At 40.0% G+C, this 16,413-nt stretch overlaps 1 protein-coding gene across 19 annotated transcripts in view; it reads right to left on the bottom strand.

Moving 5' to 3' along the window:
* Positions 1 to 16,413, bottom strand: part of TENM4 (teneurin transmembrane protein 4) — a 1,678,763-nt gene that overhangs the window by 383,425 nt on the left and 1,278,925 nt on the right. For 15 of the 19 annotated variants that reach the window (XM_066989940.1, XM_066989941.1, XM_066989944.1 and 12 more), the window contains one exon: positions 11,809 to 11,906. The gene's annotated coding sequence lies outside the window, so the exon portion shown is untranslated. The remainder of the gene's footprint in view (positions 1 to 11,808; positions 11,907 to 16,413) is intronic. The other 4 variants (XM_066989945.1, XM_066989946.1, XM_066989948.1 and 1 more) reach the window with 1 other exon arrangement.

The following is a 16,413-nucleotide window of genomic DNA, read 5'->3' as shown; positions in this document are numbered from 1 at the left end:
GACAGAATCATCTTTAGGTGCTTCTATTTGCTATTGGAATCTGGCTATTGGAAACTTTCAGAAATTTAAAAGTATATTCAAATCTGAAATAGTCTGAGTTTAAAAGAAGGTTTTTGGTACATTTTTAGTAAAAGCTTGTTTCCTTATTAGATAAAAGCCCATCAGAAATCACTCAAATACCACACACAAAGCACTTCAGGATCTTTAACTGGTGTGCAATGTTGATTTTCACACTGCAAATTTGATTGAAAATGGGAGTTTATCAGTGAAATGTTGAAATCGGCTTGAATATGGGGAAATGAATGAGTATAAACGCTGATGGGTTCTTTTTTATTATCAAGGAATCTTGATTATATCTTCATAGACTTAAATTATGGCAAATCTAGGACAAGATCAATTTAGTATCTAAGCAAATATTTATATGAAGATGGAGATTGGCATATATTGATCCGTTTATAAGGAGCATAATTCTGTCTGTAAAATACTTTTGCATTGAGCAGCTGTCTTTCCACTATGTACTTCCACATCAACAAGGAGCTGCAAGTCATGAAGAAAAAGAAAATACAATTTGGGAAGTCAGAGGGTTCATTCCAGTCAAATGGAGCTGTGAATCCGAGCCAATGGTTAAAGACCACCCTTTAGATGGAGACCGATTAATGTCAGGGTATGGATAGTAGATAAATTGATGACTAGCTTATATACTAAGTTAGGAATCCTGCTTGAAGGGAAAGAAAGCATTCAGAGTATCTATCAGAGCCTCATTTGTCAAGCTGGCAGTTTTCCATGGGTAACATCACCGAGGGCAGAGCATCAGCTGCAACATCCCAAGTCTCCCAGCATTCATGAGAGGTCGCCTTGATATCAAGTAGAAGAGCATTTCTAACTTGTGGGATGAAGAAGGATCCTTGTGAAATGATGACCCCCCAACAAAGACTGCTTTTGTTGGAAGAACAGGCGGGTGTGGGGGTAGGGGAGAGAAGAAGCCGGATTACCTTTTGTTACATTTGACAGCTGAAAAGGCCCTGGTGAATAATTACCCTTAAAACTAACAAACAAGGAGAAAGAAAAAAATGCAGAGAAAGAGAAGGAAAAAAAACCCTTGACCCCTCCCCATACACAATAGCTCCTTTGAAATGAAAACAAAATAAAAATAACTTGTAGGGGAAGAAAAAATAACTTAATTTGACTTTCCTTTCTGCTTTTGGCAAGTGTACACACACACATATACATACAATTGGAAGGCTCCCACTGCGCATTCATCTTAAACTTTTCTACGCTTGGTCCACTCAGCATCAAATGTTACGCAGAATGAAATAAAAATCAAGGGAAACTACAGCAGCAAAAAGCACACCCTTGGTAGAATGCCCCATTGTTTTAGTGACAAAAGAATGATTCCTGGTGAGCAGCAGTTGTCATCTGTTTTGCATACTCTTTATTTTGCTCTTAATTGGCATTATGTGGAAACTTATCTAGAAGGCCATGGGAACCAAAAGGCATCCCATATCCCCTCCCCCTTTGAACTAGCAAAGCCCAATTAAAGCACAATTATCTCTCTTCTGCTATTAGCATCCTCTTCCAGCAGATATATACGAAGAGGAAAAACATTATTAGTCTGGCAACAGCTACCTTTTCTTATGAAAATTCTTGTAAAGTTCATAAAGAAAATAAAGGGGACACAAGTGGACCAGGCTTTGGTGAGCTGAAGTGGAATGCTTTTTTGAAATGTTTGGTCTGCATGTCTGGATGATTTTCTAAATATGTTTCCTTTCACTGGAGAGTAACTGACCTAAGACTCGAAATGCACTTGTGTAGTTTGGATGCAAGCCTAGAAAAATAAAGGCAACAGCCAGAGAAGAAGGAAAAAAGACACAGGTGTCTTCCTAGGAAGCCCAGGCTCTCCTAGACTTGACAATTCCACTATGATTCCTCTAGTGAGACCACGAAAAAACATCTCAGGGGAAATGAAAAGGTCCTTTTTTTTTTTTGAATTGGTGACCAGATATCACCTCCGAAATTCATGTCCTGCTGCTGAATATTGAATAACCTAAAGCCATTGAACAAGTTCCTGCAGCCCTTTGGCACTCTGTGATGGCCAAATGTTGGAGAGGGTTCCAATGACATCATATGACATCATGCTTAGGAGTATATATATATATATATTTTTACACAATCTTTGAGGTGTCCTTGGAGAATGAACACCCACTGCTGATCCCAGTTACATATGTGCCCGGCTATTACAGACTTCAAAGACAGCTTTGCATACCTTCCGTATCAGAAGCCATCCCGAAGATAGCAAACATTTGCACTCCACTCATCCTGTCTCATCAGCAGCTACTAAGAATATGCATGTGTCAGGAAACGTCATGCATTTTATCACTTCAGCAAGTCATGCCATCATGAAGCGGTATGTGTCCCTGTTGTATTCCTTAATTTTCCCCTTGGATGCAACCACGGGCTTTACAGAATTGAACAGGGAAACAAACAAATAAGCTACCTTTTTTGTCTTTTCTTTTCTTTTGGGATGTTCTACTTCATTGTTTTCACGTGTGGCAAGTCCAGCTGACATTTTAGAATCACAGAATTTTGGTGAGGAGAAACCCAGAGTGCCAAGGCAGAGAGTAGAATACTCCTCTTAAAAGTGTCCCAGGGGTGTTTGTCTGCTGCCCCAAGGTATTGTCAACAAACCTGAATGTTAATGTTTTTAAGATATGCAGTTTTATAGTCAGGCTTGGCTAACTGAGCTCATTTCCAAAGCTAATTAACAGAGTAATGCCCAGTAGGATTGTTTTGAGGATGCCATTAGCTCTTTGGCCTCCCAAGCAGATCTCCAGCCTGCTTTCTTCCCTGGAAGGCTTGGTGCTGTAGCTATGCAAGATTCCTGCCCAAACAGAAGACAACACCACTGAATATGTGTTTTTTGTTTCTCTCATTGCACGCATGCTTGTTGCTTTTGCCATGGCTGGCAAGTGCAATAGGAGGGAGAGGGATGATACCCTTTCCAAGGGCAGCCTGGAACAAAAGTGGCTCTTCAGACTCTTTATGCAGGGCAATTTCAAACAGGTAAAAAAGCACCAATTACACACCTGTCAATGAGATTTTGGGAGCTTCTGATGTTGGGGTAAATGTGCTGACAGACTGCCAAGGAATTGGTTAAAGGAGTCAGAGTGGTTTAAGCAAGGTGGAACAAGGTGGAAATTATTCCACTGCATTTAACTTTTATATATATATATATATATATATATTTTTTTTTTTTTCAGTGCCCTCCAATCATTTAACACTTAGAGACTGCTTGGAGAGTTATGGAGTAGGCTGAGCAAATCCCCATCTCCCAGCACAAAGATGAAACCTGCAGGGAGACGATTGTGATGGAAAGGATCAAAATTAATGTCAAGCAATAGATGAGATTCTGGTTGAGATTTTGATGAGATTTATTGCTGCAAATGTTTTCCCAGGCAAATGTCACACCATTAAAATGCAAAAAAAAAAAAAAAAAAAAAAAAAAAAAAAAGAAACATGGTAAACTACAGGCTGAAACTTGATCCTTACACTCTGAGAGTCATGGATGGCCTACTGTGTAAGCATGTGTGCAGACGTGCTAAAATGTCCTTTCACCTCACCAGGGCCAACAACTATGGCTGCAGATCACGTATTTCACAGTGACATGGTCAGAGGGGATTGAAAACACCCTCAGCAGGTTTGCTCATGACACCAAGCTGTGTGGTGTGGTCAGCACACCGGAGGGAAGGGATGGCATCCAGAAGGACCTGGAGAGGCCTGAGAGGTGGGGCTGTGTGACCTCATGAGGTTCACGAAGGCCAAGTGCGACGTTCTGCACCTGGGCTGGGGCAATCCCAAGCCCAAAGGACAAGGGGTAATGGCTTTAAACTAAAAGAGGGTAGGTTTAGATTAGATATAAGGAGGAAAGTCCCACCCATGTGGGTGCTGAGGCCCTGGCCCAGGCTGCCCAGAGGAGCTGGGGGTGCCCCAGCCCTGGCAGTGCTCAACGCCAGGCTGGGTGGGACTGGGGGCAGCCCGGGCTCGGAGGAGGTGTCTCTGCCCATGGCAGGGGGTTGGAATTAGATGATCTTTAAGGTCCCTTCCAACCCAAACCTTTCTCTGCTTCTATGATATTTTATGGACAGAAAGGACATCTCACACGCATCCTTTTCAGTGTGGCTGTCTTACTGGGAATGCCACTTGGAGCAAATCCTGCAACTGAGCACTGCCCAACACAGCTGTACTTTTATTGCACATGGTCCAATATGGATGAACTTTGGTTAGCCCTGAAGTCGTCAGGCAGTTGGATTTGATGATCTCTGTAGGCCCCTTCAAACTGAACAATTCTACTCTGCTCTGCTCTGCTCTGCTCTACATTCCATTCCATTCCATTCCATTCCATTCCATTCCATTCCATTCCATTCCATTCCATTCCAATCTATATTAAGGTCTCGTAAAAACAAGCAGAATATTCCACATTTGCCTGTTGAAGAAGTTTCAAGGATAGCCTCCCCTGTTTTGTCATTGAACGGCTGAGAGAAAAGGACTCCTTAGTGCCTGGTAATTACACTTAAAAATGACAGTGCCCCAGCACAGACTGAAAATTGAGGATAGCAGGAGAATTGTGTGTTTGCCTTAAACAGGGCAGCAATTCTGCATGAGGCAGGCCAAGATAATTTTTGTTTTTCCAAGAAATGAATGCTGAATGCTCTGCAGATCTGAGTGCATACCTTAGACATGCATCCTCCTCCCCACAAACACCTTATTGTTAGAAATCCTTTTGTTAGAAAACAAATTGTTTCCATTATGCAGAGATGAACAAATCTGCACGAGTCAGATGTCCAGCTCAGAAAAAAACATTTGTCCAGGCCTTGGATTTTCTATACCTGGGTTGATGATGTCAGAGGCACTTGTATTTCTTGTTTCACTTAGATATGGAAGATCTTTGCAAAAGCTATGGCATACTGCTGCTTGTCTTTTCAGAGCTGAGCAGTATTTCAGAGTTCCTGATCTCTGCATCACAATCTAATCTACTTATCATTCCCAACGAGGCCACGTTGGGTTAACACACTACTAATAGTAAGTTTTCAGGATAGTGCTTTTAGCTGACTCAGACTGCCTTTTCATACTAACAGGTTAAATGTGTTAAAATAAAGAACAAGCTTCTTTGGCTACACCAGATGAAAGTCATAACTTCTGGGCATCCACTGCAGAAAAATAAGCTACCCTTATTTAGCAATACAGTGAAAAAGTAACTCCTCTACTTCAAAGGCACACGCACCTTACCAGATTCATGATTGTTAATTATTATTACTAGTAATACTATTCTTTTTATTACAAAACCTAGTCAGAAGAAGAATACTACCTGTTGACACATATTTAAAACTGCCTTCCTTATTTCATCCTGTCCTTCATGTTAAGACTTAATAGGACTCTTCACAGGAGATAAATACATGTTGAACAGTTTTGTAGCAGCAGTACTCAAGGGTGCTTTCTAGTACCAGGTGAAGACAGATCCTATACCTCCCTTTCATTTTTTTCTCCACACTACTGTGTTTTGGGTTATCCTGTTGTGTGAGAGATGAATACCCCTACTCACCTTCCCATTTGTTTTGCCTTATGCAAAAATGCACTTATTTGCAGTGCATTTTTAACCCCAATGAAAAAAAACATGCAAAAACCAAAGTTCCCAAGCAGCAGAGTCAAGAATAGTGTCATACACAGTTGACAAATTAGCATTACAATTAAATGAAAGAACTCTGCCTTTTCCTACAGAAACATTTTGAGCTCTCTTGCAGAATGGTAACTGATGCTTGCATGCCCCAAAGCAAACTTCACTCCCTTTTATCACCATCCTCCCGCCCTATCAGTCAACATCTAATTAGGATCTGTAAATTAAAACAAGTATAGCCTGGGCATTTGAAAACTTCACCACAAACTGGATAAAGTTAACTCAGCCAACACAAATGAGTGAAAAGTAGAGGGGCTGAAAATCCCTGGGTGCATGGTTCCCACTGGGGCCCATAGCAAAGTTGGCACTGTTAGATCTGTCTGTAATGTTTCTTGTAGGATCATGCAGAGATACATAAGGAAACCCTGCAAGAAGCTTGAAAAGATCCTGAAAGCAACAAAACCATGCTTAGAGCATCTGGATGAATCTGCCTGTTGGTGGAGGTGGGTGGTATGTGTAAATGGTGTTGTGGTGCGCAGGCTGTGGGTTAAGCGTAATGTCATTAATGCTTTCCAAACAGCACGCGGTTTTCAGAGGGAAGATGCTATGGTATTATGGTATGTTATTAAACCTACAAGGGGATGAGCAATAAGTATCCCCAGGGGAAGATTTCTCTGAGATACTCCATGCTCACAGCTAAAGGCAGTTCCATTGCCATGAAGTTACATCTTTTTCCAAACAGTGTAATGATGGGAGCTTTGTTACGGCATTGCTGTTGTGTATCAGTTCTGTGGAGGGTGTGAGGTCACATCTCCTGCGTGTCACAACAGGAGGGATGAAGCCTAGGCTGAAAATAGCTTCCTGCAACACACCAAAAGAAAAACAAATGCTGATATGTCCAAGAAATACAGCTGCAATTCACTTGCAAATCTAAACAGGGAGAAAATGATTGACTGACAGCATACAAAGAGTTCTCATTTTAAATTTCTGACTTCATACTGGTTTCTATACCCACCCTTCCATGCACCCCACAGCCAAGTTACTAATTACATCCTTTCTATTGTTTTGCCAGTTCCTCCTTTGGCAAATAATGGGAGGGGAGGGGATTATGGAGACTGATGCACTTGAGAGCAAAAATGAATAAGTGAATGAATGCACAAATAAATAAATGAGGCCTCCAGTAGTCACAAAGACAAGCCCATTCCATTCTTCCTCCAGTATTGTGAGCCAAACTTCAGGGGTTATTCAAGAGAAATGATGATCTGGTGCCTTGGAGAAATAAGTATCAATTAATGCTTAATTAACATTGCATGACAGATTGATTTAAATGAATGGAACCTTTTTAATGAATGTCTCTCTGTATTGTGGGTTGAAACAAGATGCCTTGTAGGAGAATGAGCTGCTCCCTATTATTATATAACATCTTTATATCTGTAGCACCTGGAGGCTTCAAGTGCATCACTAGCCCAACATGTTAGCTGCTGTGTAAATAGATATACATTTATAATAGTTGGCAAGGGCGCTTATCTTGGATTTATAATGTAAATGAGAAAATATACCATGTGGATCATGTGACAGGTAGATCAAGGCTAAGAAAACAGGAGACGTAAGAAAATTAGATGAGATGTACACATTACACAACAGTTCCTAATTAGCTGGCCAAAAGGCATTTTTCTATGATATTTTTTTTCCAAAAACTTATATTCTTAAAAAGAGTTTGTTTGTAAACATGCCAAAATACATGCAGGTTGCTTTGTGGTGTGATAGGAAAATAGATGGGAGAAGAGAAGAGTGCACAGGATGTAGTACAATGGCATGAAAGCCAACAACAACAGCAAGTCTTTTCAAGTTAGGGAACCTAATGCCAACCAGCTAATAACATCTTTCCTCACCTGAGTAAAAATAGTCTGACGTTCAGCAATGAACCTCAGTTGCCTTTGAGAGCTGCAGCTGAGCAGCAACTCTGGGAATCAGCCTGTTTCCAGATCAATGTTTACTGCTCCAAAGCAAAGATGTTGGCTGAAAAGCACCCTGAGAAATACTCTACCTACCCCGAGGCATTTTATTCCTTTCACTGAGACAGTGAAATAATAGCACCTATTATTTGTATTTCTCGTACTCATTTTCTGTGTGCATTGCCCTTTGCCAGCTCAGTTCAGCTGAATTCTGCTCAACAAGGAGCTGGACCAACAAACAGCATGGTGTACCTCCTGGGGGTTATGGACTGGCTCCCTGGGGTTGACCTGATTGCCACACAGCTGGCATGGGTGGCTTCACTGCCCAGCTGGACATAACTAGGAAAAAATGCTGTGATTCCACAGAAAATAATTGATTTGGGGTCTGTTTACTCACCCTCTGATCTTTTGTCACCAACCAGATCAGCTGGCAGCAACAAGGTTATTAAATACATCAATGTAAGTAAAAATAAAGTAACTTTTTTTAGTTATTCTTCTGATTATGCTGACAATAATTCACCTTTGATAAAAAAAATCTAGATATGTCCTGTGAACTTACATATCCCTTTATAAACAGTTTGTTATGTTCAGTGACTCCCAGCAATTTAGGAAGTTTTATTTTAAAGATTTCCTCTCCCTTTCCTCTCTGAATTCAGTTTGCTGCAGGCTGTCACCTCATTATATTGTTACCATGTAACATGGAACTGACTTTGAAAACACTGATTTTTCTGTTAATTTTTCACACTGTCTTTTTTCTTTGATGCATAGTCTCTCTTCTAGAGTGATATTGTACTCAAGACTCAACTTTGTGAATGCTGGCTACAGATTCTTTTCAGCTCATGCTAGCCCCAGTACTTCCATTCAGCCTAAACCCCAACCCACTATAAAATTCACTTGAGTAGGCTAGATATGCATATATATCAGCCCTACATATATAGGAGGCAGACTCTGAATTCTCAACTAATTCATAGTGATCATTGTTATTACAGAGAGAAACAATCTAATTCCATACAGAAGAAACTGGTTCCTCCCCAGAGAGTAAACAAATACGCACTCCCAGACATAACCTGCAGGCAGAGTTATCATGTTTTGGGAACTGCCTCCTATTATTTATGTCAGTGTTTGTAAAGAGCTGGTGATTAAATCACAGGTGTTCACTAACCACTCCCTTTTCATTTTGCTAGTCAACATAGTTCTGCATCGATATCATTTCAATATAATTTTATATTCAGGATTATGAGTTTTAGAACTTCTTTCACCATACTTGTATTTGTTTTTATTAACAGTCTTTCAAGGAAAGGTTGGATGTGGTGCTTAGGGACATGGTTTGGTGGGTAATGGTGATAGGGGGATGGTTGGACCAGGTGATTTTGGAGGTCTTTTCCAACCTTAATGATTCTATTATTCTATTCTCTGATTTTATCCATCCATATCAAGACTTTCCAGGTAAGGTGAACATTCTGCATCTGCATATGGCAGAAGCCTGTAGATATCCCAGCCCTCATTTGTAGTGCTAGATGCTGTTTGTACACCTTCCACGTGAAAAGCTCTTAAAACCTGAATAAAGAAGATAAGTATCAAAGAGAAACTTTGACCCCATGTCACAGATGAGAAATAAGGGTTAGGGATGTTAATTCCTGTATTCATCCCTTCTAGCTTTGAACAATGGCCATGCGTAATTCAGCACCTGGTTGCCCCAGACAGTTGTTTACAAGGAAAGAGAGGGAGAGACTTCTCTATGAGCAATTCCTGTGCTGAATGGACTACATATTTTAAAGAGATGTAGTGCTCTCCCACTGCCTGAACAGGAAGACTGGATTACTGGGCTCTTATTTTAGGTCTCGGTATCCATTATCCAAATATCCACACACCTGGCTATTTCTCTCATGAGCTGAAGCATCCTTGGGGGGAAATCTGATCAGACCATCTTTCCCCACCGCTAATTCATTCTTTCCTTCCATCCTAATTCCTACTTAAAATCCACTCTTTTTTTCCAGCCTAAACTCCAATTTCTGAAAAATTTGTTCCATCTTGACCCTGTTCTTGGGGACCCTCATTCCTTCTGTCTCCTCCACACTCTATGTACAGGATCTTACCAGTTTCTTTCATGAGAAAGCTGTCTAATATAACAAGACTCCCCTTATTCCTCCCTTTCCATTCCTATTCTCTGATTGCCTTGTCCTACTCTTTAATCTGAGTTGTAACACCTTCTTCTTAGTCTCTTCTTGAACCTCCCATTTACCCTGTTTTGTCCCATTCCCTCCAACAATTCTCTTTGTCCTCTTGTCCTTTCAAAGTCCCAAAACACAGACTTTTCAGCTAAAGACAATGATTCCAAAACAGCCAGTTAAAAGCTCTCTTCTTCCTCTCCTCTCAAGTTTGGGAGAACTAAGGAAGGTTTCCGAGGACTGTAATTCCTATTTTCAGGGAGTGGAAAAAGGAGGATTCAGGGAACCACAGACTGGTCAGCCTCATCTTGGTCACCTCCCCAGGGTGATGGAGCAAATAATCCTGGACATAATTTCTAAGCATATGAAGGACAAGAGAGTGATTAGGAGTAGTCAGAATGGATTTATGAAGGGGGAGTCATGCTTAGCTAACCTGAAGGAAGATGAATGACTCAGTGGATGAGGGGAGAGTAGTAGATGGTGTTTATCTTGACTTTAGTAATGCGTTGATGCTGTCTCCCATAACATCCCCATAGATAAACTGATGAAGTATGGTCCAGATAAATGGACAGTGAGTTGGACTGAAAATTACCTGAACTGCCATCCTCAAAGGGTTGTGACTAGCAGCACAAAGCCCAGCTTCAGGCTGCTCACTGGTGGCATACCCCAGGGGGTGATACTGCATCTGATATATTAAATTCTCACAGTAATGACTTGGATGAGGCAGACTGAACCCACAAGTTTTCCAGGGGATGAAGAACTGAGAAAAGTGCCTGATACATCTGGGGGCTGTGCTGCCAGTCAGAGGGACGTCAACAGGATGAAGAAATGGGCCCACAGGAACCTCCTGAAGCTCAGCCAAGGAAAATGTCAAGTTGTGCCCCTGGGGAAGAGTAACCCCAGGTACCACCACAGGCTGGGACCAATCAACTGGAAAGCAACTTGCCAGAAAAGGACCTGGCAAGCTGACCATGAGCCAGATATGTGTTCTTGAAGCAAAGAAGACCATCAGCTTCCTGGTCTGCACTAGGCAGAGCATTGGCAGCATGTTGAGGGAGGTGATCCATCCCCTCTGCTCAGCACTGGTGAGGTCATATCGGGAGTGCTGGGTCACTTTCTAGGTTCTCCAGTGTAAGAGAGCCATGGACATAATGGATCAAGTAAAATGAAGGTTTACAATGACATTTAAGGGACTCGAGCATCTCTTTTGAGGAGGGGCTAAGCAAGCTGGAACTGTTTAGTCCCTAGGAGAAAAATCTCAGATTTTATGAATGTGTATGAAAGCTGATGCGGGAAGGGGTTAAAAAGGATGGAGCCAGATGTTTCTTAGTGGTGCCCAGTGACTAGACAAGAGGCAATCGGCACAAACTGGAATACGGGAAATTCCATCTGAACAGTGGAAAAACTACTTACAGGGAAGCAGTCAAACACTGGAGCAGGTTGCCCATAGACATTGTGGATAATCCTCATTCTTAGAGATATTCAAAACCCAGCTGGACACAACCCTCAGTGACTTTCTCTAGGTAACACTGCTTTGAGCAGGTGATTGGACTAGACAATCTCCAGAAGTCTCTGCCAACCTCAAGTATTCTTTAATTCTTGATTCGTGGTTCTGTTTCTCTACCTTCTCCTTTCTTTTGTGTGTGTGCTCAGCAGCTGCAATGTTGCTTTCTTTCAGTTTGAGGAGTCCTAGTCATGAACACAAGCAACCTTCCTTCTCCATCAGAGAGGACAATGCCACCATCCTGTCACATGCCCATATGTTTCTATGTTCTATAGTGAGTAGCACCGATTTTTATGAAAAAATGACTCCTTGAAAGGGATCACAAGTTTGACATTAATGAGAATTATCAACATCAGATACTAATGCTAAACTCAGAACAATAGTAGATATATTCTAAAGAAATCAGTGAAATTCTTCATTACTCCAATCAGAGAAATCTGTTCAAGAAACATTACAACTGTCATAATAACAAAACATAATTAAAGCACCCCAGATACTGGGATTAGTACTCACTTTTTGTATTTACCTTCTTAGAAATGTCTAGGAATAATCCATCAAATACTTCTTGTAGGATACAGTTTCAACCTGGACATGTGTTATTCTCAGTCTACCTGTCAAAAGACAAACAAACAAACAAAAATCAGTTGTTTTTTTTTTTTTTTAAACTTGCTATGATGAATGAATTAAAACAACTTCTTATAGTTAGGGCACATAAAACAGTCACCTATAAATTCATGATTCCTAGTGCAATGTCATATCAGCACTGTACTGGGTTATGCTTATTCATTCCATGGAAATAAATGTATTTGTTAAATACAAACTAAGGCTTTCTGTACAGCACTTAGAATTAAATGCCTGTCCTTGGCTAACTGTGCAAATATCCATCCCTTTGCCAAGGGAGTAATTTACCAGTTCCTCTATAGTAGTTTCAAGGGTTTCTGAGTAACATTGATTGGTTGAAACATTGAAACAGGAAAGGTGATTGTTCCTTTCCTGTTCTGTGTGGTTTTACAGTCTTCAGAAGGTGAAAGTGTTTTTTTTTATTTTTTATTTATTTAATCACCCAAAAAATTTCCTTCCTTAAATCTATTACCCTTGTTAAAGTGAAATGACTAAGGTTCCAGACAAAAGCTTCTCATCGTTTCCACTCACATCAGTAAGTTTTGTCTTATCTGAGCTGCTTGTGGTGTTGAAGAGCCCCAGCTTAAAAGTAATGACTCCTGTGTGAAAAATATGCCCTGCCACAAGCAGGAGGTTCAAAGAAAGTGGCACCCTTGGAAGCTGGCCCACACTAATGCATTTGCAGTGCAGCACCAGGGCTCTGCTCTTCTCTTATATCTGTCGTTAGCTGATTAGCCTCATGCCCCCTCTCCTCTCCTTGTCTCAGGGTGACACAGTCCCATGGGGACTGAGGGGGTGGACAAGAGTCTGTGGTAGCTTGATGGGGGTGTTTTCATCAAAAGCCACATTTGCGAGGGCCAGCAGCTTTCCCAGGCTACCCATTTTGCTTGATATGAATCCATTTTTCATGTATTCTAGTGCACAGAGTCTTTCAGAACTGGAAGAAGATTAAAATTAATAAGCATGAATGATGTGGTAGCAGGCTATTATAGAGGTGGGCTTTCGTGTCTTTCTTTGGCAACCTGTTTCTGCATATACGGTCCAAAACTACATTGACCTTTTAATCTTGCCAATTGTAAATGAATTTTGAATCCAAGCTCTCCACTGAAAAAGTGCAAAGGTTGCCTTTAAATAGCTGCGCTGTTAGATTGCCCTTTACTCCATAGGCCACATCCTTCAGTTTCCTCCCATTAATTTCTCTTCTTGAACAACCCTCCTCACTGCTGATTGTGTCCTGGTACAGATTATTTCTCCCCAACATGCATTTTTCAAAGCTGCATCTCATTTTGTCATTTCCTGCGTAAGGTTTCTAATCTATCTTCACTGATTTATGCAATACCTCCCAATTTGGATCATCTGTGATTCTAATTAACGCGTACCCTTTTCCTGTCTTTTGGCTAATGAATGAAGATGTTTAAAGACTGGACTCAAAACTGCTCACTGATGTTCCCCCACTAGAAAACTCATGCAATGCAATACATTTTCATTTATTATCTCACTTTGCTAATGGCCCTGTGGATGGTTTTTAATCAACATCACAGGGTCCTTATCTAAGCCAATCTGAATTAATTTTATGAATCTCCTCTCTTGCTGACGTTCACTTCAATGAGAAGGAAAACAAAACCAGAAAAGGTCATCACCCACCAGAATGTTTTTCTGAGAGATCTGAAAATGATGAGGAGGTGAGAATAAATTGTTCCTTCTCAGGACTCTGGTACATATATGGTCCCTCACCACCATAATATCTACGCTTCTCATTATTTAAATATGTGTATTTTCAAACTTCTCATCAAGGTAGAGAAGTGCTATTATTACTACTTGTGTCAATATCTTCTAGCACAGAGAGAATAAGGAGGTTGGCTGTGCTCCTTTAACAGCTGTGGTTACAAAGTAAGAGGTTAAAGTTGCTTTTGCACCTACACCTCTCTTCTGGAAGTTACTGTGCCATAATTGCCTGCATATTCTGGGATAACCTGTCAAATACGATATCTAAGTGAGTTCATCTCTTCTCTCTATGTTTAAATAACTATATCTACATATCTGTACCACTCTCCAAATGATATTTTGAAAGACTGAGCACGGCAAGATGCAAGACAATGACAAAAATTTGAACATCAGGTACCTAGGTAAACCCTTAACCCAGACCACAGGTTATAGAATAAGACATACAGCCATAATCTTTAAGATTTGGTCCTGAAAGTTATTTGGGCACCTCCTCTGTCAGCTGGGTGCTGAGGTATTTCTGAAAACCTGGACTAAAACTCCTGTTTTACAGGAAATTTGTGTTGGATTTGAACCCAGATCTTCAACGTTTAAAATGTTTTCCCTTGTTAAGAACTGTTCTCCTTACCCAACAAAATGACACTCATGTCATGGACATTTATGCTCCAGTCACTGCCATATTACTGCAATTTTCTGTTCCCCAAAATGTAGGTTCTCACCCTATCTGTCTGCACAGCTTCCTTTACTGTCACATCCTGATGTGACAGCTTTAATATGATAGTTATATTCCTTCCAGAAGAAAATAAAAAACACTTCTCTGCTACAGAGAAACGGGCTAGGAAAAACATTTGCAGTATGGTCTTAATTTAGTTGGGTTGTTTACTTTGTGAAAGGTTAGTTAATGCTTCTGAATCAACAGTAAAGTATTCTCAGAAACTTCATGTTTATGTGTTTTTAATAAAAGCCAGCAGTATTAAAAAAATGATGATGATCATTCTCTTGCTTCCCACCCCATCACCAATTAATACTCATGAAAAACAAAACAAAACACAAACACACATGCACAAAAAGAAGAAGGAAAAAGGAAAAGGATCATATATTTCCAGGAGCATCAGCAGTCATAAAGAAACCAGTCATGAGCTAGGAAATGACGTAAGGGAGTGTAGAGGGAATTAGAAAACATTAAGAAGAAAATTTGGAAAGTATTCACAGGAGCAAAATTTCCAAATATTCATCATATTTTTAAAGCATATGTCAAAATTAATATGTGCTATTACTTCTGCCTTTTTCATTAATACATTTTGTGCTAAAAGACACGTAGTACAAAAAGTTTGTCACCAATATTCTTCTCATATTAGGAAGTAATTACACATTTTTTCGCTATAAACTTTTAAACGTGCCCAGCTGGAAATGAATTGCCTTTGACTTGCTAAAAATAAGCACAAGAAACTAAATCTAAGTCCATCGCCAGAGCAATTTATACTACACACAACTTCAGTGAGGTGCAATTAGCGGTGCATTGCAATAATTTATTATTGGTTTAAAAAGCCTGAACAATCAGGACCTTACAGCAAAATGGGAAAATGGGAAGCTCTGTGCCAGACATATTATTCTGGTTTATATTAATTCAGTTATTTTACCTTTGGTGCACATTCATCTATCCATACAATGTGAATGCTCCATTGAGAAGGATGCTGAATATTGAACCTTTGGCTCAATATGAAATATGAACTCTGAGGCATAGCTGCAATAATACTTCCATTTGCATTATTATGATTAACATTCCTCTGAATAGGAAGCATCCAGCAATATTAATTATAGAAATAGTGAGATTCCAATTGTCGTAAATCACTGTGCAGTGTAAGGCAAGCTTTCCAAAAACCTTACAGAAAAACTCTTTTTCTGTGTATTTTTTTGGGAGTTAATTTCAACCTCATTTACACCAGGCTTTCCCATTTGTGTCTGTTGACAAGACAGTAATTATGCTTTTCTCTTGATTAACACATTCTTTTCAGTAAGGTCCCAAACATCTTTCACATGAAAGGCTGAATTCAACAGAGCATGGTTTTTCTCATTAAAGACTTCGCATTCACCCATAGTTAATTTATCACGCAGATACTTCCTGTCTCGTAGGAAGAAGGGTGGCCTTGAAGCTAATGCTCTTGATTTGATCAGAAGTTTTTTTTTTTTTTTTTTTTTTTTCACAGCAGTTGAAATGAATATCTTTTCAAATATGATGATTATTGAATTCATTTAATACACTAAAATTTGGGGAAAAAATGCTGTTTCTCTACTAAAGTACAGATCCAGCTGACTGATTTAATACTAAAAGTCTCATTTTTCCTTAAGTACATAAAGATCTACATCACTTCAGATATACCATGGAAATGTCTTCTTTCTTGAAAGAGTATTATCCCTACATCTACAAAAACATATCATTTAAAAAAAAATCTCTATATCTTTGCATCAAGCCAGCATTTCCCTCTTCACTACCATTCCTATCCTCAACATTGTTAACAAAATTGGCAATATTCATTGATTAATCGAAGTGAGCACCTTGACATTTGGGGCATCAGCTTACATGTGTAACAGGCATAGGATGGAATGATTTATTTTGATGTATTACACTATCCTACAGAGCATCCAAAAGTAAAAAGGCTTTCATTATCAGTGTTGTGAAAACAAGGCATCTGCACCAGGGACCACACACGAGGAGAGAACAATTTCTTGCCACCTGTGCTCTTTAATCCAGACTTTTGATGGCTGTATCATTTT

Source organism: Anser cygnoides, chromosome 1, assembly GCF_040182565.1.
Source record: "Anser cygnoides isolate HZ-2024a breed goose chromosome 1, Taihu_goose_T2T_genome, whole genome shotgun sequence".
Taxonomy (NCBI): Eukaryota; Metazoa; Chordata; class Aves; order Anseriformes; family Anatidae; genus Anser; species Anser cygnoides.
This window is presented reverse-complemented; position numbering and strand designations above follow the sequence as displayed.